The sequence below is a fragment of the Schistocerca piceifrons genome, chromosome 3 (assembly GCF_021461385.2).
Source record: "Schistocerca piceifrons isolate TAMUIC-IGC-003096 chromosome 3, iqSchPice1.1, whole genome shotgun sequence".
In the NCBI taxonomy this organism is placed as follows: Eukaryota; Metazoa; Arthropoda; class Insecta; order Orthoptera; family Acrididae; genus Schistocerca; species Schistocerca piceifrons.
Genome location: NC_060140.1, coordinates 393,372,731 through 393,396,552, shown reverse-complemented (window position 1 = coordinate 393,396,552; position 23,822 = coordinate 393,372,731). Strand labels below are relative to the sequence as shown.

The 23,822-nt window shown below is 43.3% G+C and overlaps 1 protein-coding gene across 1 annotated transcript in view; it reads left to right on the top strand.

Moving 5' to 3' along the window:
* The first annotated feature begins 10,711 nt into the window (after nt 1-10,711).
* The window catches only part of LOC124788687 (diuretic hormone receptor-like), a 358,447-nt gene continuing 345,336 nt past the window's right edge, over nt 10,712-23,822 (top strand). Inside the window, exons 1-2 of the mRNA XM_047255969.1 lie at nt 10,712-10,805; nt 21,756-21,827. The gene's annotated coding sequence lies outside the window, so the exon portion shown is untranslated. The remainder of the gene's footprint in view (nt 10,806-21,755; nt 21,828-23,822) is intronic.

Sequence of the window (23,822 nt, the reverse complement as noted above, 5' to 3'; positions counted from 1 at the left end):
GTAAATCGCTAGAGGCAAATGCCGACACGGTGTAGATGTTACGGCCTCCGCCGGTTGTCTTTAAAAAAAAACGAACGTGGCGATAGGAGTGGTAGAAATTCAAATGGCCGCCAGACTTACGATTCCCAATTAACAGGTACATTTGACCTTACCTTCTAATCTTCTGCTGTCTTGACCGTCACCAGAATCGGAACTCATCTCTTCTGGCAGGGGTTTCTGATTGTTAATTATAGGGATATAGGTAGCAACACGCTAATTCAACGGATAAGAAATGGGACAGATAGGTTAAAATATTGCTTGTAGTTCCATGGTAATGTGAGGTTGTTAAGTTAAAATATAGGATACTACACACGTAGGAATAGCACAAAGCTGATACAGAATATGTCTTGCTGCAGGACTAGACAAAGGGAACAATCCGGAATACAAACGAGCGTTCTGTTAACTCGTCCAGCACTTGATCAGGGAGAGGTAGAGCATGTATAAACTAAGAGAAAAAGAGCATTGATTATTATCCACACAAAAGAATAAACTGAATCCCACGATGGTGCAGTGAAAAGTACTATCGAGCAAACTTGAATAGTTACTTCGCGCCTACCGATCGATATGCAAATCGGCGCGTTTGTGATGGATCACGATCGAAATAATCGTAGTTGCATTACCTTTAATGTGAAACAGTTGGAACCATAGTTATAAGGTCCATGGCTGCTACCGAGAACAGCAGGCAAGCACAAAGACATACAGACCGCGGCAACTTCATTGCTTCTGTACTCCATGGATCTGCTCCAACTAAGCACTGTGAGCAACTGCGAACAAGAGGGCCTCTCCCGCCAGTTTTGTTGGCGACAGAATCGTAACTCAGTAAGCGTCTGCCTGCAGCAACAAAAGCTCATAGCCAACCTAAGCGGGCTGACGGCTGAGTTTGGTTCCAGCACGCAAGGCGTGCTTCACGGTTCCGAAGTTGGGTTCTCTGGAGTGGCGGGAACTGGTCGAAAGTGGAGGGACAGACTGGTGTCCCTCTGCCACGAAGAAGCCGTGGTCTTAAATTCAAAATGGAGGCTCGAACAACGTTTCGGGTGTTCACCATATTGCAAATTATTAGGAATATTTCAATCAAATCTTGGAAAATTACTCAGCTCACACGAGGCCACAGTCCTCTGGTTAGGCAAGGTCACGGTGACATCTGACTGCCGTGGAAAATTTGTTTGATAGTCTTTAACTGACGATTGCTTTCACCGGGTTTCTGAATAGTAAAATTTTGGAAATTTGTGCTAAGTTCCTATGGGACCAAACTGCTGAGGTCATCGGTCCTTAGGCGTTTACACTACTTAATCTAACGTACACTCACTTACGCTAAGAACAACACACACACCCATGCCTGAGGGAGGACTCGAACCTCCGACGAGGGTAGCCGCGCCAACCGTAGCAAGGCGCAACAGACCACGCGGCTACCCCGCGCGGCTTCTGAATAGTAATCGGATCGATCGTTGTGATTTACAAAATGATTCGTGCATTTGCGTATAGTCTGAATCTCCTGTCATAAAAATAAAATGAATTTTGTTACGCTACTCTCCTTGCCAGAAAGTCTGGACAGGGCGGCAGTCGTTCCTACTCACTAACTCCGTCTACAATATATATCGAAGACTTGTTAATAAAAACACTAGAAGTAAAGAATCAATTAGTAAGAATATGAGGCTGAAAGATCAACTGCATCAGATTTTCTGATGACATGGTACAGAGGGGGATTGCAAGAGTATAGAATGAAAATTAACACATGGGTAACTTAGGTGATGAAAGAAAGTGACGAAGCAGCTATGAAAGTGAAAGCAACAAGAGCTCAAATTAAGCAGTGTAGATAATTCAGATTTTCATGGAGCAATTGACGACTGCATGACTGAAAAAGAAGTGACAAAGCAAACTTTCCATAACAGATTTAATGTTTCTTATGGAGTTTCTTTCAGTGCGACTGTGAAAGCTGGTCTTTGAAAAATAATGAAGGAGAGAAAACTGAAACATTGGAGATGTGGACTTGGAGGAGGCCGGCCGGAGTCGTCGAGCGGTTCTAGGCGCTACACTCTGGAACCGCACGACCGCTACGGTCGCAGGTTAGAATCCTACCTCGGGCATGGATGTGTGTGATGTCCTTAGGTTAGTTAAGTTCGAGGAGTTCTAAGTTCTAGGGCCTACCTTTTGGTAGGCTAAATAAAAGTCTCTGTTAGAGTAGTTCTTTCGAAAGGGCATGGCCAATTTCCTTCGCCATCTTTCAAACAGTCCGAGCTTTTGTCGCTTCTCTAATGAACTCGTTGTCCACGGGACGATCTTCTGCGAGTGGGAATCAAGTTGTACAAGACGCAAGTTGAGGTATCAGACTTCGGCGTCGTGTGCCTGACACAGTACTTGTCTGCCTGCAACTCTAATACGAACTGTTAGGGTGTTATAACAAGCCAAACTCTTACGTTCGCATTTAAGCATATGTGTTGCAAGTTCTTTGTTTTCTTACCCTTTTCAGTACTTCGTTGTTTCCCACTTGATCGACCCATTAGATTGTATGCATTCTCCTCCAAGTTCAAGAAATGGTTCAAATGGCTCTGAGCACTATGGGACTTAACTTCTGAGGTCATCAGTCCCCTAGAACTTAGAACTCCTCGAACTTAACTAACCTAAGGACATCACACACATCCATGCCCGAGGTAGGATTCTAACCTGCGACCGTAGCGGTCGTGCGGTTCCAGAGTGTAGCGCCTAGAACCGCTCGACGACCCCGGCCGGCCTCCTCCAAGTCCACATCTCCAATGTTTCAGTTTTCTCTCCTTCATTATTTTTCAAAGACCAGCTTTCACAGTCGCACTGAAAGAAACTCCATAAGAAACATTAAATCTGTTATGGAAAGTTTGCTTTGTCACTACAGTTCTTAATTTTATATCTTTTTCAGTCATGCAGTCGTCAATTGCTCCATGAAAATCTGAATTATCTACACTGCTTAATTTGAGCTCTTGTTGCTTTCACTTTCATAGCTGCTTCGTCACTTTCTTTCATCACCTAAGTTACCCATGTGTTAATTTTCATTCTATACTCTTGCAATCCCCCTCTGTACCATGTCATCAGAAAATCTGATGCAGTTGATCTTTCAGACTCATATTCTTACTAATTGATTCTTTACTTCTAGTGTTTTTATTAACAAGTCTTCGATATATATTGTAGACGGAGTTAGTGAAAGACAATGCTGTCTCATTCATCTTTAGATTTCAAACCGGACTGTCATGCAACTTCTTATCTTTGTACTAGCGTCCTGCGTTGAATGTAGCTCTTTAATTAGGCCGGTATTACACTATCAAATTTCTTTTACAAAGAAATCAAATTTTATAAGAGGTAATACAGTGTGGTAAAATATTTCGTCATAATTCCCGCAGAAGGTTGGAATGTATTAACAGAGCAACCGCATAACACCAACTGAAAAATTACTGTTCTTATTAGTGTTGGTTCCGTAGGTCAGTCAGTGAATGAGCAGTTCATTTTCCCGTACGAATACGAAATTTAATTAATGTCCCACCTTCTGCTAATGTTAACATATAATAGTAAAATCCGAATGCAATGTAATGTATACAGTTCACTGCAGCTGAGTCGTAATCGCACCATTCAAAATCCTTTAACATGAGAAATAACTCGTCATCTGATGCGTTTAAGCTAAAAAAAAAAAAACAGATTATGATTATATCCGAATTTTTGCCAAGTAATTTTTGACGCTATAGGCCGATTCAAAAATAGGCACAATTTTTACATTCTTGGAAATTACGTGTAGTTTAGTCTTATAGAAGACCTTTTGGCCTTGTCCTTGCTTCTGTGTCTTGCGTGTACATATGAATTTTTGTGTTTCCTGGTTGCAACTTTCAGTCGGTGTGCTTGTAACTCTTTCTTCTTTATGTGCATATCCTTAACTACAGATATCACATGATCCATTACATTTAACGCAAAAGTCAGTCCCTATTCACTTTCAGGTAGCACTGTTGCATCATCAGTGAGTCGCACTATGCTTATTTTCCGTCCTTGACAAACAACAACAGTTCTTTAGTTCCCTTTTTAGTCAACAAATAAACATCAGTGGTGACAACGAATTTAACTTATGTCTTTCGCGGTTTTGACTTCTTACATAAATCTGTCAGTGCAGACTATTTTAATTTCGTTTTAAGAAAGAAAGTTGGTTTCAGTCTCCCTGCCTCAAATAAGAAAAACATGTTATTTCATTCCAGATTATAAAACGCATTTCCATATTTTTAGCGCTACCACAAGCTCAGAAATACGAGGCGCTACATTTAATCAAATAAATTTGCCGAAAGGTAACATTTGAAAAAAAAATCCCTATTACACTACATCAAATATATTTGACAAACCAACTTAGTCAACAAAATTTGATAGTGTAATACGGTACACTGACCGTGCAGTCGAAGGCTGAGCGTTGAGCGTCCGGTGTTTCTGACGTCACAGCGTGGAGAAAGAACGTTGGGGAGTGTTTCCGAACGTGTAGGGTAACATATTAGAAGTTCTGCATGTGCGTTTGGACGAACACGTATTGGAACGCCATCTACGCCACATGATGCCATCTGTTTTCAGTAGAGAGTCGCGAGACGCTATTTTGGCTTTCAGTTGAAACCCATACGTAGATATGCCGTTCCTAAGCACCAAAAAATTGCGGATCTCTCCAAAACCCGTCTTTAATTGTACGATTCGTGGTAATAAAGTGACGGTAAACGTCACACTGTCGATTAAAGATTTATTTGTAACTTGCTGTTTCAAGGCAATAAAATATTGAAGATCCTTCATAAATGCAATGTTACCGCTACAATTTACTATAATTAAATGTTAGTTAATAATACATCCACGATTAAAGCTTTCAGGAGATGGAAAGAGCCAAAATATGGTTTTAAAACTTTCGTGGTTGGCGTAGCGTAATGAATAGACTCAGAATAGTGGTGTTTCAGTGTAGTGCAGATGACGAAGAAATTGAAGAAATGTATGATGAAATAAAAGAAATTATTCAGATTGTGAAGGGAGACGAAAATTTAATAGTCATGGGTGACTGGAATTCGAGTGTAGGAAAAGGGAGAGAAGGAAACATAGTAGGTGAATATGGATTGGGGGACAGAAATGAAAGAGGAAGCCGCCTGGTAGAATTTTGCACAGAGCACAACATAATCATAACTAACACTTGGTTTAAGAATCATGAAAGAAGGTTGTATACATGGAAGAACCCTGGAGATACTAAAAGGTATCAGATAGATTATATAATGGTAAGACAGAGATTTAGGAACCAGGTTTCAAATTGTAAGACATTTCCAGGGGTAGATGTGGACTCTGACCACAATCTATTGGTTATGACCTGTAGATTAAAACTGAAGAAACTGCAAAAAGGTGGGAATTTAAGGAGATGGGACCTGGATAAACTAAAAGAACCAGAGGTTGTACAGACATTCAGGGAGAGCATAAGGGAGCAATTGACAGGAATGGGGGAAATAAATACAGTAGAAGAAGAATGGATAGCTTTGAGGGATGAAGTAGTAAAGGCAGCAGAGGACCAAGTAGGTAAAATGACGAGGGCTAGTAGAAATCCTTGGGTAACAGAAGAAATATTGAATTTAATTGATGAAAGGAGAGAATATAAAAATGCAGTAAGTGAAACAGGCAAAAAGGAATACAAACGTCTCAAAAATGAGATCGACAGGAAGTGCAAAATGGCTAAGCAGGGATGGCTATAGGACAAATGTAAGGATGTAGAGGCCTATCTCACTAGGGGTAAGATAGATACCGCCTACAGGAAAATTAAAGAGACCTTTGGAGATAAGAGAACGACTTGTATGAATATCAAGAGCTCAGATGGAAACCCAGTTCTAAGCAAAGAAGGGAAAGCAGAAAGGTGGAAGGAGTATATAGAGGGTCTATACAAGGGCGATGTACTTGAGGACAATATTATGGAAATGGAAGAGGATGTAGATGAAGATGAAATGGGAGATACGATACTGCGTGAAGAGTTTGACAGAGCACTGAAAGACCTGAGTCGAAACAAGGCCCCCGGAGTAGACAATATTCCATTGGAACTACTGACGGCCGTGGGAGAGCCAGTCCTGACAAAACTCTACCATCTGGTGAGCAAGATGTATGAAACAGGCGAAATACCCTCAGACTTCAAGAAGAATATAGTAATTCCAATCCCAAAGAAAGCAGGTGTTGACAGATGTGAAAATTACCGAACTGTCAGCTTAATAAGTCACAGCTGCAAAATACTAACACGAATTCTTTACAGACGAATGGAAAAACTAGTAGAAGCCAACCTCGGGGAAGATCAGTTTGGATTCCGTAGAAACACTGGAACACGTGAGGCAATACTGACCTTACGACTTATCTACGAAGAAAGATTAAGGAAAGGCAAACCTACGTTTCTAGCATTTGTAGACTTAGAGAAAACTTTTGACAACGTTGACTGGAATACTCTCTTTCAAATTCTAAAGGTGGCAGGGGTAAAATACAGGGAGCGAAAGGCTATTTACAATTTGTACAGAAAACAGATGGCAGTTATAAGAGTCGAGGGACATGAAAGGGAAGCAGTGGTTGGGAAGGGAGTAAGACAGGGTTGTAGCCTGTCCCCGATGTTGTTCAATCTGTATATTGAGCAAGCAGTAAAGGAAACAAAAGAAAAATTCGGAGTAGGTATTAAAATTCATGGAGAAGAAATAAAAACTTTGAGGTTCGCCGATGACATTGTAATTCTGTCAGAGACAGCAAAGGACTTGGAAGAACAGTTGAATGGAATGGACAGTGTGTTGAAAGGAGGATATGAGATGAACGTCAACAAAAGCAAAACAAGGATAATGGAATGTAGTCTAATTAAGTCGGGTGATGCTGAGGGAATTAGATTATGAAATGGGGCACTTAAAGTAGTAAAGGAGTTTTGCTATTTGGGGAGCAAATTAACTGATGATGGTCGAAGTAGAGAGGATATAAAATGTAGGCTGGCAATGGCAAGGAAAGCGTTTCTGAAGAAGAGAAATTTGTTAACATCCAGTATTGATTTAAGTGTCAGGAAGTCATTTCTGAAAGTATTCGTATGGAGTGTAGCCATGTATGGAAGTGAAACATGGACGATAAATAGTTTGGACAAGAAGAGAATAGAAGCTTTCGAAATGTGGTGCTACAGAAGAATGCTGAAGATTAGATGGGTAGATCACATAACTAATGAGGAAGTATTGAATAGGATTGGGGAGAAGAGAAGTTTGTGGCACAACTTGACCAGAAGAAGGGATCGGTTGGTAGGACATGTTCTGAGGCATCAAGGGATCACCAATTTAGTATTGGAGGGCAGCGTGGAGGGTAAAAATCGTAGGGGGAGACCAAGAGATGAAAACACTAAGCAGATTCAGAAGGATCTAGGTTGCAGTAGGTACTGGGAGATGAAAAAGCTTGCACAGGATAGAGTAGCATGGAGAGCTGCATCAAACCAGTCTCAGGACTGAAGATCACAACAACAACAACAGTGGTGTTACATATGATGTTTAGCTGTGTTAAATATGATGTATAACTGATTCTCTTCTCACTATGTGGATACGTTTCCTTACCAACCTCTGCCGTTCCTGTTTGATACTTCCATATTAGTATAATAGAAGAATATCCTATAATAACCAATGCATATAATCTCCCTCTTTCTGAGGAGTGAGTTTTCGAGTGTCTTTAACTGTAAGACAGCTTGCACTACTTGGAGTAAGATATTTTGCACGTTCTTGTTTCAAGTTTTGTATTTCACATACTGTAAGGACTGTGCTGCTGAACAGGAACACTGATCAAGTAGGAATGACCTTAGGACTTTACTAAAAAGTGAGAATGAGTAAATGTTTTGCCGAGCGGAATTAGCCGAACGGTCAGAGGTGCTGCAAAGTGGCTCTGAGCACTATGAGACTTAACATCTACGGTCATCAGTCCCCTGGAACTTAGAACTACTTAAACCTAACTAACCTAAGGAAAGCACACAACACCCAGTCATCACGAGGCAGAGAAAGTCCCTGGCCCCTCCGGGAATCGAAACCGGCCGCGGGAGGCGAGAACGCTACCGCACGACCAAAAGCTGCGGACTTAGGCGCTGCAGTCATGGACTGTGTGGCTAGTCCCGGCGGAAGTTCGAGTCCTTCCTCGGGCATGGGTGTGTGTGTTTGTCCTTAGGATAATTTAGATTAAGTAGTGTGTAAGCTTAGGGACTAATGACCTTAGCAGTTAATCCCATAACATTTCACACACATTTGACATTTTGGTTAAATGTTTTAATTTTACATGGAGAACTATTGAAAATTTGTATTGCGATATATGTAATAAAACTTTAATAATCTAACGTCGCCATTGACAGGCCATGGTTCTTCCCTTTTTGCCTTATAAGACGTCTACGTATAATGAAGCTTTTACTTATGTGTACTACATATACCACCGTGACTAGCATAAGGACGAGGGAGGAAATGTTCATTTTAATAGAGCCAACATAGGTTTTTTACGTCCGTCCACTTCTTAAACAGTGTGATTTGCTAAACATATACAGCCGAACACCGCCACTGGAGCTCGCTGCGATGGCGTAAACGACGTTGAGAACAAGTACCGCATGTACAAGTTGCATCGTTCCTCAGTGTTCAACAGAGCGCTGAACTCGGCATGCTCAACGTAGATGTTCGAATGCATACTCCGTGTGCCGATGGCTTTAGTCTCCTCTTGTAGTGAATACGAGTCTAATTGCCAACCACTTTGCCAGATTATTTAGTGCCGCAACAGCACCTAATAAACCTAATAACAGGCATCGAAGTAAGACTATGAACGACTATTGTAACAGACCAGTCACCAGCACATGAGACTCGGAAGACTCAGAGTTTTCCACGGCTTCCTTAAGACGTCGGCACACGGACCTTGAATCCGAACGTTGAGCGTTGAGCGCGCCGAGTTGATGACGTCATAGCGTGGAACAGCACGTTCAGGAGTCTTTCCGAACGTGCAGAGCAATATCTGCCATGTCAGATATTCTGAGCGTGCTTCTGAGCGTTGACCAATGAGATGGCACAACGCCACCTACGTAACACGCACGCCTTTTCCCTTCAGTACAGAGCTGTGAGGCGCCATGTTGGCACTCATTTCAAGCCTATATGTGTATATGCTATTTCTGAGCACGAGCACATTGAGAATCACTGGAAAACTCATTGTTAACTGTGTGATTCGTTCCAATAAAATAATGAGAAACATCATATTCGTGGACAAAAGATTCATTGTAACTTGCGTATTATGAGAGTAGGCTATTTAAAGGCATCGAAGCACTGAATATGCACCCAAAACGTATTGTTCTTGGTAAAATTTGTTATTATTAAATTTCAATTAGTAACATCTGTACGATTAAGGTTTTCAGCACTCGGTAACACACTATGATTAGAAACATACGGCATGTTGTTGGTGTAGCGTAATGACTAGCGTCACTGTCCTGTATTGAGTTGTGTTTTGGGGTGGTATTTCGCGTTTTGCCACTTCCTACTTTTTTTCCTAACATTCGCGTTTTTATTGGGTTCTGATGCTTTATTATTAGTTTAATATAGGTAAATAATATAATATTTATGGTTATGGAAATATAAGTTCACTTTTTATCGAGGGGTAAGTTTGTTCGGTTGGCTTAATCTACCGAACAGCTTGCGCTACTTGTATAAAGATATTTTGCTCCTTTTTCTTTTATGCTTCGTAACTCATATGTTGTAAAGATTCTGCTATTGGGTAGGAAGAGTGATCGAGTAAGACTGACCTTGGGGTTTTACTAAAATGTGGGAAAGATGAAATAATGTTTATCTTATGGGGAGAATTATTCCAAATTTGTACCGCACTGTTTGTAATGGAACTTATATAAGCCAGTGTCCTTACTGATTGGACATGGTACTTTCCTTTTCGTGGGCGATGAAGGAAATGTGCATTTCAATAGGGCTAACGTGGGCATTTTAGCGCGCCCGTTGAGTAAAACAATGTGATTTACGAACTAGAAACATCCCTCAGCTGCCGCTGGAGTGCGTTGCAATCGCCTATACCACATTGGGGCCCACGTACCGTATGCACAAGTCACATCGTTCCTGAGCGTTCAGCAGGACGTTGAACTTGGCACGCTCAACGTTAACGTTCGACAGCACGGTCCGTGTGCCGACGGGTTTAGACGCTGTCGAAGGCGTGGAACGATATTTTTGGGTGACAGTCGCACACGCAGTTAGCCCGTGCGCCGGAACATTAGGCCTTCCTCGGCACTCGCGGCAGTATTTGCAGTGCTCGCCCGAGCAGTAGTAAACAGGCCGTGGCGGCCCGGCGCCGCGAGGTTCCGATAGCGAGAGGTCGTGGGGTCGCCCCGCAGCCAACAAACACGCCTGCCGTGATAACCTGCCGCCGCTATCGCCGCGCCGAGTCACCAGCGGGAACTGCATATAACCCCCTGCCGCGCCGCGCTCCCAGGTGCGTCACGAATATTAAACACTGCTGGTCGGACCAATGCCGCACAACGGAAGCAAACAGCCGTTCCGTCTCGTGACATGGCTCAGTTTGTTGGTCGGACTCTGGCGTTATTGTCTGTTGTAAGAGATGGTACTGGCACACTTAATGCGCGTCCGGCGGAAAGAGAGTCATGTAGTTATGCGTGTACCGGGGTAACAGATGAATAACTGATCACTTTCTCTTGCAGGCCTTAAGCTGTCGGCACATGGACCGTGCATTCGGATGTTGAGATCGAGCGTGTCATGTTTTCGACGTCATAGCGCGGAACAAGCACGTCGGTAAGCATTTCCAACTTTGCAGAGCAATACAGGGTGTTACAAAAAGGTATGGCCAAACTTTCAGGAAACATTCCTCACACACAAATAAAGAAAAGATGTTATGTGGACATGGGTCCGGAAACGCTTAATTTCCATGTTAGAGCTCATTTTAGTTTCGTCAGTATGTACTGTCCTTCCTCGATTCACCGCCAGGTGGCCCAGTTGAAGGAAGGTAATGTTGACTTCGGTGCTTGTGTTGATATGCGACTCATTGCTCTACAGTACCAGCATCAAACACATCAGTACGTAGCATCAACAGTTTAGTGTTCATCACGAACGTGGTTTTGCAGCCAGTGCAATGTTTACAAATGCGGAGTTGGCAGATGCCCATTTGATGTATGGATTAACACGGGGCAATGGCCGTGGCGCAGGATGTTTGTATCGAGACAGATTTCCAGAACGAAGGTGTCCCGACAGGAAGACGTTCGAAGCAATTAATCGGCGTCTTAGGGAGCACGGAACATTCAAGCCTATGACTCGCGACTGGGGAAGACCTAGAACGACGAGGACACCTGCAATGGACGAGGCAATTCTTCGTCCTGTTGACGATAGCCCTAATGTCAGCGTCAGAGAAGTTGCTGCTGTACAAGGTAACGTTGACCACGTCACTGTATGGAGAGTGCTACGGGAGAACCAGTTGTTTCCGTACCATGTACAGCGTGTGCAGGCACTATCAGCAGCTGATTGGCATCCACGGGTACACTTCTGCGAATGGTTCATCCAACAATGTGTCAATCCTCATTTCAGTGCAAATGTTCTCTTTACGGATGAGGCTTCATTCCAACGTGATAAAATTGTAAATTTTTACAATCAACATGTGTGGGCTGAAGAGAATCCGCACGCAATTGTGCAATCACGTCATCAACACAGATTTTCTGTGAACGTTTGGGCAGGCATTGTTGGAGATGTCTTGATTGGGCCCCATGTTCTTCCACCTACGCTCAATGGAGCACGTTATCATGATTTCATACGGGATACTCTACCTGTGCTGCTAGAACATGTGCCTTTACAAGTACGCCACAACATGAGGTTCATGTGCGATGGGGCTCCTGCACATTTCAGTCGAAGTGTTCGTACGCTTCTCAACAACAGATTTGGTGACCTATGGATTGGTAGAGGCGGACCAATTCCATGGCCTCCACGCTCTCCTGAACTCAACCCTCTTGACTTTCATTTATGGGGGCATTTGAAAGCTCTTGTCAAAGCAACCCCGGTGCCAAATGTAGAGACTCTTCGTGCTCGTATTGTGGACGGCTGTGATACAATACGCCATTCTCCAGGGCTGCATCAGCGCATCAGGGATTCCATGCGATGGAGGGTGGATGCATGCATCCTCGCTAACGGAGGACATTTGGAACATTTCCTGTAACAAAGTGTTTGAAGTCACGCTGGTACGTTCAGTTGCTGTGTGTTTCCATTCCATGATTAATGTGATTTGAAGAGAAGTAATAAAGTGAGCTTTAACATGGAAAGTAAGCGTTTCCGGACACATGTCCACATAATACACTCCTGGAAATGGAAAAAAGAACACATTGACACCGGTGTGTCAGACCCACCATACTTGCTCCGGACACTGCGAGAGGGCTGTACAAGCAATGATCACACGCACGGAACAGCGGACACACCAGGAACCGCGGTGTTGGCCGTCGAATGGCGCTAGCTGCGCAGCATATGTGCATCGCCGCCGTCAGTGTCAGCCAGTTTGCCGTGGCATACGGAGCTCCATCGCAGTCTTTAACACTGGTAGCATGCCGCGACAGCGTGGACGTGAACCGTATGTGCAGTTGACGGACTTTGAGCGAGGGCGTATAGTGGGCATGCGGGAGGCCGGGTGGACGTACCGCCGAATTGCTCAACACGTGGGGCGTGAGGTCTCCACAGTACATCGATGTTGTCGCCAGTGGTCGGCGGAAGGTGCACATGCCCGTCGACCTGGGACCGGACCGCAGCGACGCACGGATGCACGCCAAGACCGCAGGATCCTACGCAGTGCCGTAGGGGACCGCACCGCCACTTCCCAGCAAATTAGGGACACTGTTGCTCCTGGGGTATCGGCGAGGACCATTCGCAACCGTCTCCATGAAGCTGGGCTACGGTCCCGCACACCGTTAGGCCGTCTTCCGCTCACGCCCCAACATCGTGCAGCCCGCCTCCAGTGGTGTCGCGACAGGCGTGAATGGAGGGACGAATGGAGACGTGTCGTCTTCAGCGATGAGAGTCGCTTCTGCCTTGGTGCCAGTGATGGTCGTATGCGTGTTTGGCGCCGTGCAGGTGAGCGCCACAATCAGGACTGCATACGACCGAGGCACACAGGGCCAACACCCGGCATCATGGTGTGGGGAGCGATCTCCTACACTGGCCGTACACCACTGGTGATCATCGAGGGGACACTGAATAGTGCACGGTACATCCAAACCGTCATCGAACCCATCGTTCTACCATTCCTAGACCGGCAAGGGAACTTGCTGTTCCAACAGGACAATGCACGTCCGCATGTATCCCGTGCCACCCAACGTGCTCTAGAAGGTGTAAGTCAACTATCCTGGCCAGCAAGATCTCCGGATCTGTCCCCCATTGAGCATGTTTGGGACTGGATGAAGTGTCGTCTCACGCGGTCTGCACGTCCAGCACGAACGTTGGTCCAACTGACGCGCCAGGTGGAAATGGCATGGCAAGCCGTTCCACAGGACTACATCCAGCATCTCTACGATCGTCTCCATGGGAGAATAGCAGCCTGCATTGCTGCGAAAGGTAGATATACACTGTACTAGTGCCGACATTGTGCATGCTCTGTTGCCTGTGTCTATGTGCCTGTGGTTCTGTCAGTGTGATAATGTGATGTATCTGACCCCAGGAATGTGTCAATAAAGTTTCCCCTTCCTGGGACAATGAATTCACGGTGTTCTTATTTCAATTTCCAGGAGTGTATCTCTTCTTTATTTGTGTGGGAGGAATGTTTCCTGAAAGTTTGGCCGTACCTTTTTGTAACAGCCTGTATATAGCATGTCACATTTGCTGAGAGTATGTTTGAACGTAGACGAATAAAATAGAAGATTGCGACTTACGTCACATACAGGGCATCTCTCTTCAGCACAGAGTCGTGGGACGCCATATTAACTTTCGATTGAACCTCATAAGTACTGTATGTACACTGAGAGTCATGGAATACTTCCTAATATAGCGTCGCACCGCTTTTTACCCGGCATAATGCAGCAACTAGACTTGGCACGCATTCAACAAGTCGTTGGTAGTCCTCTGCAAAAATATTGAGCCTTGCTGCCTCTATAGCCGTCCATAACTGCAAAAGAGTTGCCGGTGGCACATTTTGTGCACGAGCTGACCTCTAGATGATCGCATAAGGTTAAATGGGATTCATGTCTGGTGATCGGCGTGGCCAAATCATTTGCTTCCAGAGTGATGTTCAAATCAATCGCGAACAATTGTGGCCCAGTGATACAGTGCGCTGTCATCCATGAAAATTCCATCGTAGAATGGGTCCAAATGGTCTCCAAGTAGCTGGACATAGCAATTTTGAGTCAATGATCGGTACACATGGACCAGAGAACCCAGCCCATTCCATGTAAACATTAGCCCACACCATTGTGCAGCCACCACCAGGTTGTATAGTGCCCTAGTAACAACTTAGGTCCATAGCTTCACGGGGTCTACGCCACACTCGAAGGCTACAGTCAGCTCTTACCAGCTCAAATTGTGACTCATCTGGCAAGACCACGGCTGGTCCCGGCGGAGGTTCGGGTCCTCCCTCGGGCCTTGGTGTGTGTGTTTGTCCTTAGGATAATTTAGGTTAAGTAGTGTGTAAGCTTAGGGACTGATGGCCATAGCAGCTAAGTCCCATAAGATATCACACACATTTGAACATTTTTATTTTTGGCAAGACCACGGTTGTCCAGTAGCGTACAGTCCAATCGATATGGTCACGAGGCCAGGAGAGGCGCAGCAGGCCATGTCGTGCTGTTAGAAATTGCTCTATCGTCGGTCGTCACTGCTACAGCCCATTAACGCCATATTTCACCGCACTGTCCTAATGGATACGTTCGTCTTAAGTTCCACATTGATTTCTGCCGCTGTTTGACGCAGTGTTCCTAGTCTGTTAGCACTGACAGCTCTACGCAAGCACCGCTGCTCTCAGTCGTTCAGTAAAGGCTGATGGCCAGTGCTTGCTCCTTGGTGAAAGGCGCTGCAGTCAGTCATGGACTGTGCGGCTGGTCCCGGCGGAGGTTCGAGTCCTCCCTCGGTCATGCGTGTGTGTGTTTGTCCTTAGGATAATTTAGGTTAAGTAGTGTGTAAACTTAGGGACTGATGACATTAGCAGTTAAGTCCCATAAGATTTCGCACGTTTGAACATTTTTGGTGGAAGGAAGTACCCAAAATTTGGTATTCTCGATACACTCTTGACCCCGTGGGTCTCTGAATACTGAATTGATGAACGATTTAAGAAATGGAATATCCCATGGGCCTAGCTCCAAGTACCATTCTTCGTTCAAAGTTTATTGATTCCCGTTGTGGGGCCATAATCGCATCGGACATCTTTTCATATGAATCACCTGAGTACAGCTCTGCCAATGCACTGGCCTTTTATAACTTGTGCGCGCGATACTACCTCCATCTGTATACCGTGACTTTCGTCACCACATTCGAAGTAACTGACAACATCATACTTACAACTTGAAAACTTCTAAACCACTGTTTATAGGACCGTATTTTACATTAAAACTTTCTTAGCACTACTCAGTTAAAAAGCTAAAAATAACTCCACAATGTAAAGATCTCAGTGAAGTTTCGTCTAATCACGTCGGAGAACGTAATAAGGAATGCCGGGGAGGTATGGTTTTTTCTGTAAACAGAAAGGGGAGCTACAGTTGCGGTGGGGAACTTACCTATCCCAGAAGAACGCTATAACTGCAGTATCAGCATGAATCATCCATTCCACATCTAGCAGAATAGAACAATGTGCAGAGATTTACGTAGAGTCTGTCCATACGCGTAAGTATTGTTAGTAACTGAAACCTTATTCCAGTTAACGCACTTAGTGGAAAATAAACGCCCTCGCGCGTACTTGTGCACTGCGTCGCTAGTGATCCATAAGACGAGAAGCGGAAGAGTCGGTATAAGTTTGTGAATCACCTTGTACCTGCTTCTTGTGACGTAACGGAGTAGAGAAACTGGGGTCTTGTCAGATCTACGAAGGAGGACAATGCATGAACGCAACCGAGGATCTGCCTTCCAGCACACGACCCTCTCCTCCCATCCACCCCAACCTATTGCACCCCTATAACACAGTTTATACCTTAATACGGCTCTACTGCACTTAAATGTGTTGCAAACTAGTAATATTTGTTTTTAAACCTCGTCATTTAGAACTGAACATTAACTATCTGCCATTGAAAATAATTATATGCTATTTTTTCATCCCCTGCAACGCGTAAACTATAAGCCCAGAGATAAAATGAACAGGAACTTTTTTGTAGCAAATTTAATGTAGTTTAATTTTTTGCCAGTTTCATTTTTTCGCTAGACGTCGCGATATGCAAATTATCAAAGAAAAGATGGAATAAAAACGAAATTGCTCCTGCAATAGAGTCCCTAGGAGCCAGGGAGAAAAGACGAGCACTCTTCCCAACGCCGACCCTGGGTATCGGGCGCTGTGCTGTCATCCTCTGGAGAATCCTGAATGATCCACAACACGAAGATAGTACCCTGGGGGAGATGATGGTGAGTTCCCGCACCTTGAAACCTAGCTTCAATACGTCGCTCGCAGACTATGGAGACATAGTCCCCTTCCAATTTAGCGTGGTCGACGTGAGGTAGACATCCGTGACGCAGGGACGCAGGTCGAGTTAAACTGATGACGAGTTAAAAGTGATGTTTCAGCCCCCCAACACTTACACACCACCGGTCAGGAAATTTATTGTGTTGCTTATGGCCTTCCCTCCTAGTACTGTACAAGATTTGCGACTGCACGAATTTTTCTCTTATTCGATCTTTTTGGTCTTGATCGACTAGGCTCCATGACGTAGCTGGAATGAAATCCTATCCGTTCTGCTCCGGTTATCTATTATTCTTACAGCTCCACGAGCCTGCAGTGCTGCCAGTTGTCACTCAATAAAGACTGTGGCCGTGATGTTTCGGCTCATCCGAGAGTGTTCTGTAATGTGCGCTTTCGTTATAACCTTATCTACCGTTCCTGTCTGTTACAATCCCGGCACTGGATGGCAAGTGTAATGCGTCTGCTCTGTTGTCACTGGTTTTGATTTTTTAAGTACTGGTTTTCTAAATTCTTACTTGCGCAATGTATTTTCATAATTGTTCATATGGTGCATTCTGACTAAATAGGAAAAAAAAAGCGCACGATAAACGGTTCCAATGGCTCTGAGCACTGTGGGACTTAACTGCTGAGGTCATCAGTCCCCTAGAACTTAGAACTACTTAAACCTAACTAACCTAAGGACAGCACACACATCCATGCCCGAGGCAGGATTCGAACCTGCGACCGTAGTGTCGCGCGGTTCCAGACTGTAGCGCCTAGAACCGCTCGTCCACTCTGGCCGGCGCGCACAATAATCTTGACCTCTGAAATTCTCGCATCATTATCTTGAAAAGGTGTTCTGGTGTCTATTCTTCTTTGAATAAGTTTTCCTCTACACATTCATATAATCTGATCTTCAAGATGATGTTGAGCTCCACTTAAGTGCATAGATCTTTTCTCAAGATGAAACGTGGGCAGGTGATTAAGTGAAGTAATAGACCTACATTATCACTTTCCCTAATTTGTTTTCGGCTCAACCTTCTATCACACAGCATTACCATTGATTGCACCACAGTATTTCACCATTTTCAACAGTTTGTTGAAATTAGACTTGTTCAGTAACTTTTTTATTCCATAGTCAAGCCGATGCTATGTCCTCTTTATTCTGTTTTAGAAATTGATAGATAATTTTCTCAGCATATCCTCAGCACTCCATTATCTTTCGTCACGATTCACTCTTTTGCACGCCACTCCGAACATCCAAGGCCATTCTACTTCTGTGTTGTTGTGACGCTAGCTTAGCGTTCCATCTACCAGTTTCAAGTCCTTGCTTCGCAGGCTATTCTTTTCACCGGTTGCACCACATGGCTTAATGTTATTTGCCGATGAGAACATTATTCTGCCAAAGAATTTCCGATTGTAATCGGTTTTTTCTCTCATCAGAGTACTGCCTATAATTGAGACTGAGTTCGGGGTGAATTTATTTTCGTTTCACCTAGAGAAAGTTTTAATTAGTTTTAAATTAATAAAATGTAAGGTGACATCGAAGGTTTCTGAAGATATGTTTACCTCACAGTCCCTAATCTAAAATAATCTTTCGCGTCATTAATTGTTTTTTAGACATAAATGTTAAGCAACAGCGTTGATCGCTTGAAACAAGCCTTGCACTGAAAACAATTATATGTTGATTTTTCGTTTTTAATTTTCTTTATATTTCTTATCATGCATCTACGTTGATAATGTATTCCTGTTCTTCTCAGAGATTCGACGACGTTAACTTACATTCTGCTATCACGTAAGTCGATAAAAGCACTGTTGTTGTTGTGGTCTTCAGGCCTGAGACTGGTTTGATGCAGCTCTCCATGCTACTCTATCCTGTGCAAGCTTTTTCATCTCCCAGTACCTACGGCAACCTACATCCTTCTGAATCTTCTTAGTGTATTCATCTCTTGGTCTCCCTCTACGATTTTTACCCTCCACGCTGCCTTCCAGTACTAAATTGGTGATCCCTTGATGCCTCAGAACATGTCCTACCAACCGATCCCTTCTTCTGGTCAAGTTGTGCCACAAACTTCTCTTCTCCCCAATCCTATTCAATACTTCCTCATTAGTTATGTGATCTACCAATCTAATCTTCAGCATTCTTCTGTAGCACCACATTTCGAAAGCTTCTATTCTCTTCTTGTCCAAACTATTTATCGTCCATGTTTCACTTCCATACATGGCTACACTCTATACGAATACTTTCAGAAATGACTTCCTGACACTTAAATCAATACTGGATGTTAACAAATTTCTCTTCTTCAGAAACGCTTTCCTTGCCATTGCCAGCCTACATTTTATATCCTCTCTACTTCGACCATCATCAGTTATTTTGCTCCCCAAATAGCAAAACTCCTTTACTACTTTAAGTGTCTCATTTCCTAATCTAATTCCCTCAACATCACCCGACTTAATTAGACTACATTCCATTATCCTTGTTTTGCTTTTGTTGATGTTCATCTTATATCCTCCTTTCAAGACACTGTCCATTCCATTCAACTGCTCTTCCAAGTCCTTTGCTGTCTCTGACAGAATTACAATGTCATCGGCGAACCTCAAAGTTTTTATTTCTTCTCCATGAATTTTAATACCTACTCCGAATTTTTCTTTTGTTTCCTTTACTGCTTGTTCAATATACAGATTGAATAACATCGGGGAGAGGCTACAACCCTGTCTCACTCCCTTCCCAAACACTGCTTCCCTTTCATGCCCCTCGACTCTTATAAATGCCATCTGGTTTCTGTACAAATTGTAAATAACTTTTCGCTCCCTGTATTTTACCCCTGCCACCTTTAGAATTTGAAAGAGAGTTTTCCAGTCTTTATTGTCAAAAGCTTTCTCTAAGTCTACAAATGCTAGAAACGTAGGTTTGCCTTTCCTTAATCTTTCTTCTAAGATAAGTCGTAAGGTCAGTATTGCCTCACGTGTTCCAGTGTTTCTACGGAATCCAAACTGATCTTCCCCGAAGTTGGCTTCTACTAGTTTTTCCATTCGTCTGTATAGAATTCGTGCTAGTATTTTGCAGCTGTGACTTATTAAGCTGATAGTTCGGTAATTTTCACATCTGTCAACACCTGCTTTCTTTGGGATTGGAATTATTATATTCTTCTTGAAGTCTGAGGGTATTTCGCCTGTTTCATACATCTTGCTCACCAGATGGTAGAGTTTTGCCAGGACTGGCTCTCCCACGGCCGTCAGTAGTTCCAATGGAATATTGTCTACTCCGGTGGCCTTGTTTCGACTCAGGTCTTTCAGTGCTCTGTCAAACTCTTCACGCAGTATCATATCTCCCATTTCATCTTCATCTACATCCTCTTCCATTTCCATAAAATTGTCCTCAAGTACATCGCCCTTGTATAGACCCTCTATATACTCCTTCCACCTTTCTGCTTTCCCTTCTTTGCTTAGAACTGGGTTTCCATCTGAGCTCTTGATATTCATACAAGTCGTTCTCTTATCTCCAAAGGTCTCTTTAATTTTCCTGTAGGCGGTATCTATCTTACCCCTAGTGAGATAGGCCTCTACATCCTTACATTTGTCCTCTAGCCATCCCTGCTTAGCCATTTTGCACTTCCTGTTGATCTCATTTTTGAGACGTTTGTATTCCTTTTTGCCTGTTTCACTTACTGCATTTTTATATTTTCTCCTTTCATCAATTAAATTCAATATTTCTTCTGTTACCCAAGGATTTCTACTAGCCCTCGTCTTTTTACCTACTTGATCCTCTGCTGCCTTCACTACTTCATCCCTCAAAGCTACCCATTCTTCTTCTACTGTATTTATTTCCCCCATTCCTGTCAATTGCTCCCTTATGCTCTCCCTGAATCTCTGTACAATCTCTGGTTCTTTCAGTTTATCCAGGTCCCATCTCCTTAAATTCCCACCTTTTTGCAGTTTCTTCAGTTTTAATCTACAGGTCATAACCAATAGATTGTGGTCAGAGTCCACATCTGCCCCTGGAAATGTCTTACAATTTAAAACCTGGTTCCTAAATCTCTGTCTTACCATTATATAATCTATCTGATACCTTTTAGTATCTCCAGGGTTCTTCCATGTATACAACCTTCTTTCATGATTCTTAAACCAAGTGTTAGTTATGAGTATGTTGTGCTCTGTGCAAAATTCTACCAGGAGGCTTCCTCTTTCATTTCTGTCCCCCAATCCATATTCACCTACTATATTTCCTTCTCTCCCTTTTCCTACACTCGAATTCCAGTCACCCATGACTATTAAATTTTCGTCTCCCTTCACAATCTGAATAATTTCTTTTATTTCATCATACATTTCTTCAAGCACTAAATACGCATTTTCTCTTTGATCCTAGTAAGTGCCAGATCATGGTTGCTTCCTGGACAGGCTTACACTATCTGAAGCTTGCATAGTGCCACGACTGCTCATGTTTGCAGCGACAATTTTTTATCGCCAATCCGGCTCGTATTTAAAGACTTTTAGTGTCCGCTCACTACAAAATATCTTTCTTTGTTCTTTTTAGATGCAGGAAAATTTAAAGAATGGAGCACATTTTCGTTATCTTTCGCTCGCCATAGTATTGATGATATTCACTGGATAGTAAATTTTGACAAGGAGCGATATGTATGCTTACGCTCTTTTCACGTTACGAGAATATCTTGGACACTCCTTTATTAATTTGAATACACGCAAAATGTGATGACACTGTACTTTGCTTTTTACAGTGTGGATTGCACCAGATGATGATGCGGCTTTAGGTCGCGAAACCGGTTGTGTTTTAATAAATAACTATTTTACGAGCTGTTAGCAGAGGTCTTCCGAACACCTTGGATCTCAACAGCTGAGATTGCCCGGAATATAAAATAGTTTTCAGATTTGCCAGAAGTACGTAAGGGGAAAGCTCGAACAGATCCACGGAGGGAACGGGATGAGTAATCAAGACATTGGACTCGCTTCCTGCAGGACAGTATTCAGATCCCCGGCTGATCAGCAGTAACATAAGGTAAATACTGAGATGGGGATGGTTCTACGAAAAATGTCACGGAAAATTTGCTTCCCTGGTCTGCCCCCCCCCCCCCCCCCCCCCCCGTCTGAATTCGTCTCAACTCTAAGCTCGTTTCCTTCTGTTTCAGGGTGGAGCCGTTGCACACCCCGTGGCAGGCTGATTTGCTTCCGCAGTCGGAGAAATTGCTTCCTTTTTCTTGGTAAGTCTCCTGTTTGACATATTTTGAGACACTAAACAAAGATTTTCTAATGAATACAGAGAACAGTGTGACTCAAATTATAGGGACGGTGTTTCTAACGTCTCTGGTGATATAAAGCCACCGTTTTAAATGAATGTTTCACGTGAAATGGGGTCGTGGAATTAGGAGTGAGTATGAAGCAGCTGCTGTAAACATTTTATGTCACATAACGAACATCTTCCTGCTGAATCGGAAGGTGTGGAGTGTTCTTAGTGAAGCTGATTACTGTTCATGACTGGTTGCAGACGTGCTTGTAACGTACGGTGTAGGGTCGAGACAGACGAATGTGTATACACATAGAAGTTTCACTACAGCTGCCATACTATTTGGGAGGAATTTCTTCCTGTACATAGATATCTACAAGAAAATGTGTCTCATGAGATGCAGGCGGTCGGCTGAGGTGCTCGTACAGTAGAATTTAAGAGGATGGGATTGGATCGCATGGGAGAATATTCATCACTTGCCCAAGAAGTGTACTCTTCAAAGTATTTTGTGTGCAGAGAACTAATGATGCAATAACTAAACCTCTGTCACATAATTGCGCAGAATTATTTGGAATCCTGTGTTTACTTCTCTCAGTGGATATCCAATGCTGAGACTGGCGTTCATCTCTCTGAGTGGTGGCTGTGTGCTTAAATTATTCTTGAAATATGTAGGCTACGTAAATGAAAAGCTTGATAGTCATTTTTGTTGGTTAACTGCTGGTCTCCAAGTAGTCAGTAGACAATCCTTTTCCACACAGATTTTTTTTGAGGCAACATGTTTATATCTGGAGGATCAGCTTGTACTAAAAATCGCAACTAGCAGAAAATTTTCCTTGCGGTTTACTGTTCCTTACCGAGGAACTGACTCTTTCTTACACACCGCGTTACCACTTCGATGTTTTTCCAATGTAATACAGATATTTTCTCTTCTTACATCTTGTCCACATAGAGGCTGATTCCATCATTATGTTACTAACTTTCAAGAATCCAGGAGAAGGATAAAGATATCAATTTGAGGTAAGGGACCCTGCCCCGGAAACGAACAAGTCGAAAGTTATAAGCGAAAATTGTTCTGGTACCTCTAATAGTGGAATACATCTACCTTAGCTGTTATCACCAAAAGTGTAGGTTAGGCAACTTTCAGAGGTGGTAGCATGGACCAAAGGAAGGTAGAAAAAAATCTAGTAAGCAAAGGTCCTAAAATACACTATCTAAGGAACTATGAGCACCTGTTCTCTTTGCTGCTGTGAAACATATTTCTTCCACCATACAAGTGCTTATAGCTATTAAGGTATGCATTTTAGAGACTATATTTACTGGAATTTGCTATCATGTTTTGCTCCACATTGAAACCTCTGAAAATTGCCTAACTTACAGTCTTAATAATAACAGTACTGCCACATGTACTTCACTGTCAGAGGTATCAGAAGAATTTTTGTTTATAGCTTTCGACTCAGTAGTTTGCAGACCATGGTCCTTTACCTCACATTGATAGATTTTCCCTTTTCCATCATCCTTGAAAGTTCGTTACATCACCATGGAATCGCACTGTACAACATTCCGTCATATTCCGGGTATAAGCGGCTGGAGTGAGTATATAGCCATTCAGAAGCATGAATAATGTAGTAAATCGAAAGAGAATAGAATACCTCTCTAACACATCACTGCGCATACACTGCATACAGATATCGAAGAGGAAACGAAATGACTGTTCACGTGAAGAGAATGTGTGTGATGTTACACTGAAGAGACGAAGAAACTGGTACACCTGCCTAATATCGTGTGGGGCCCCCGCGAGCACTCAGAAGTGCCGGACTCAACTAATGTCTAAAATAGTACTGGAGGAAAATGACACCATAAATCCTGCAGGGCTGTCCATAAATCCATAAGAGTACGAGGGGGTGTAGGTCTCCTCTGAGCAGCTTTTAACCTTAGAAGGATGTTCCTGGAGCGCCTCTGTAGCAGTTCTGGA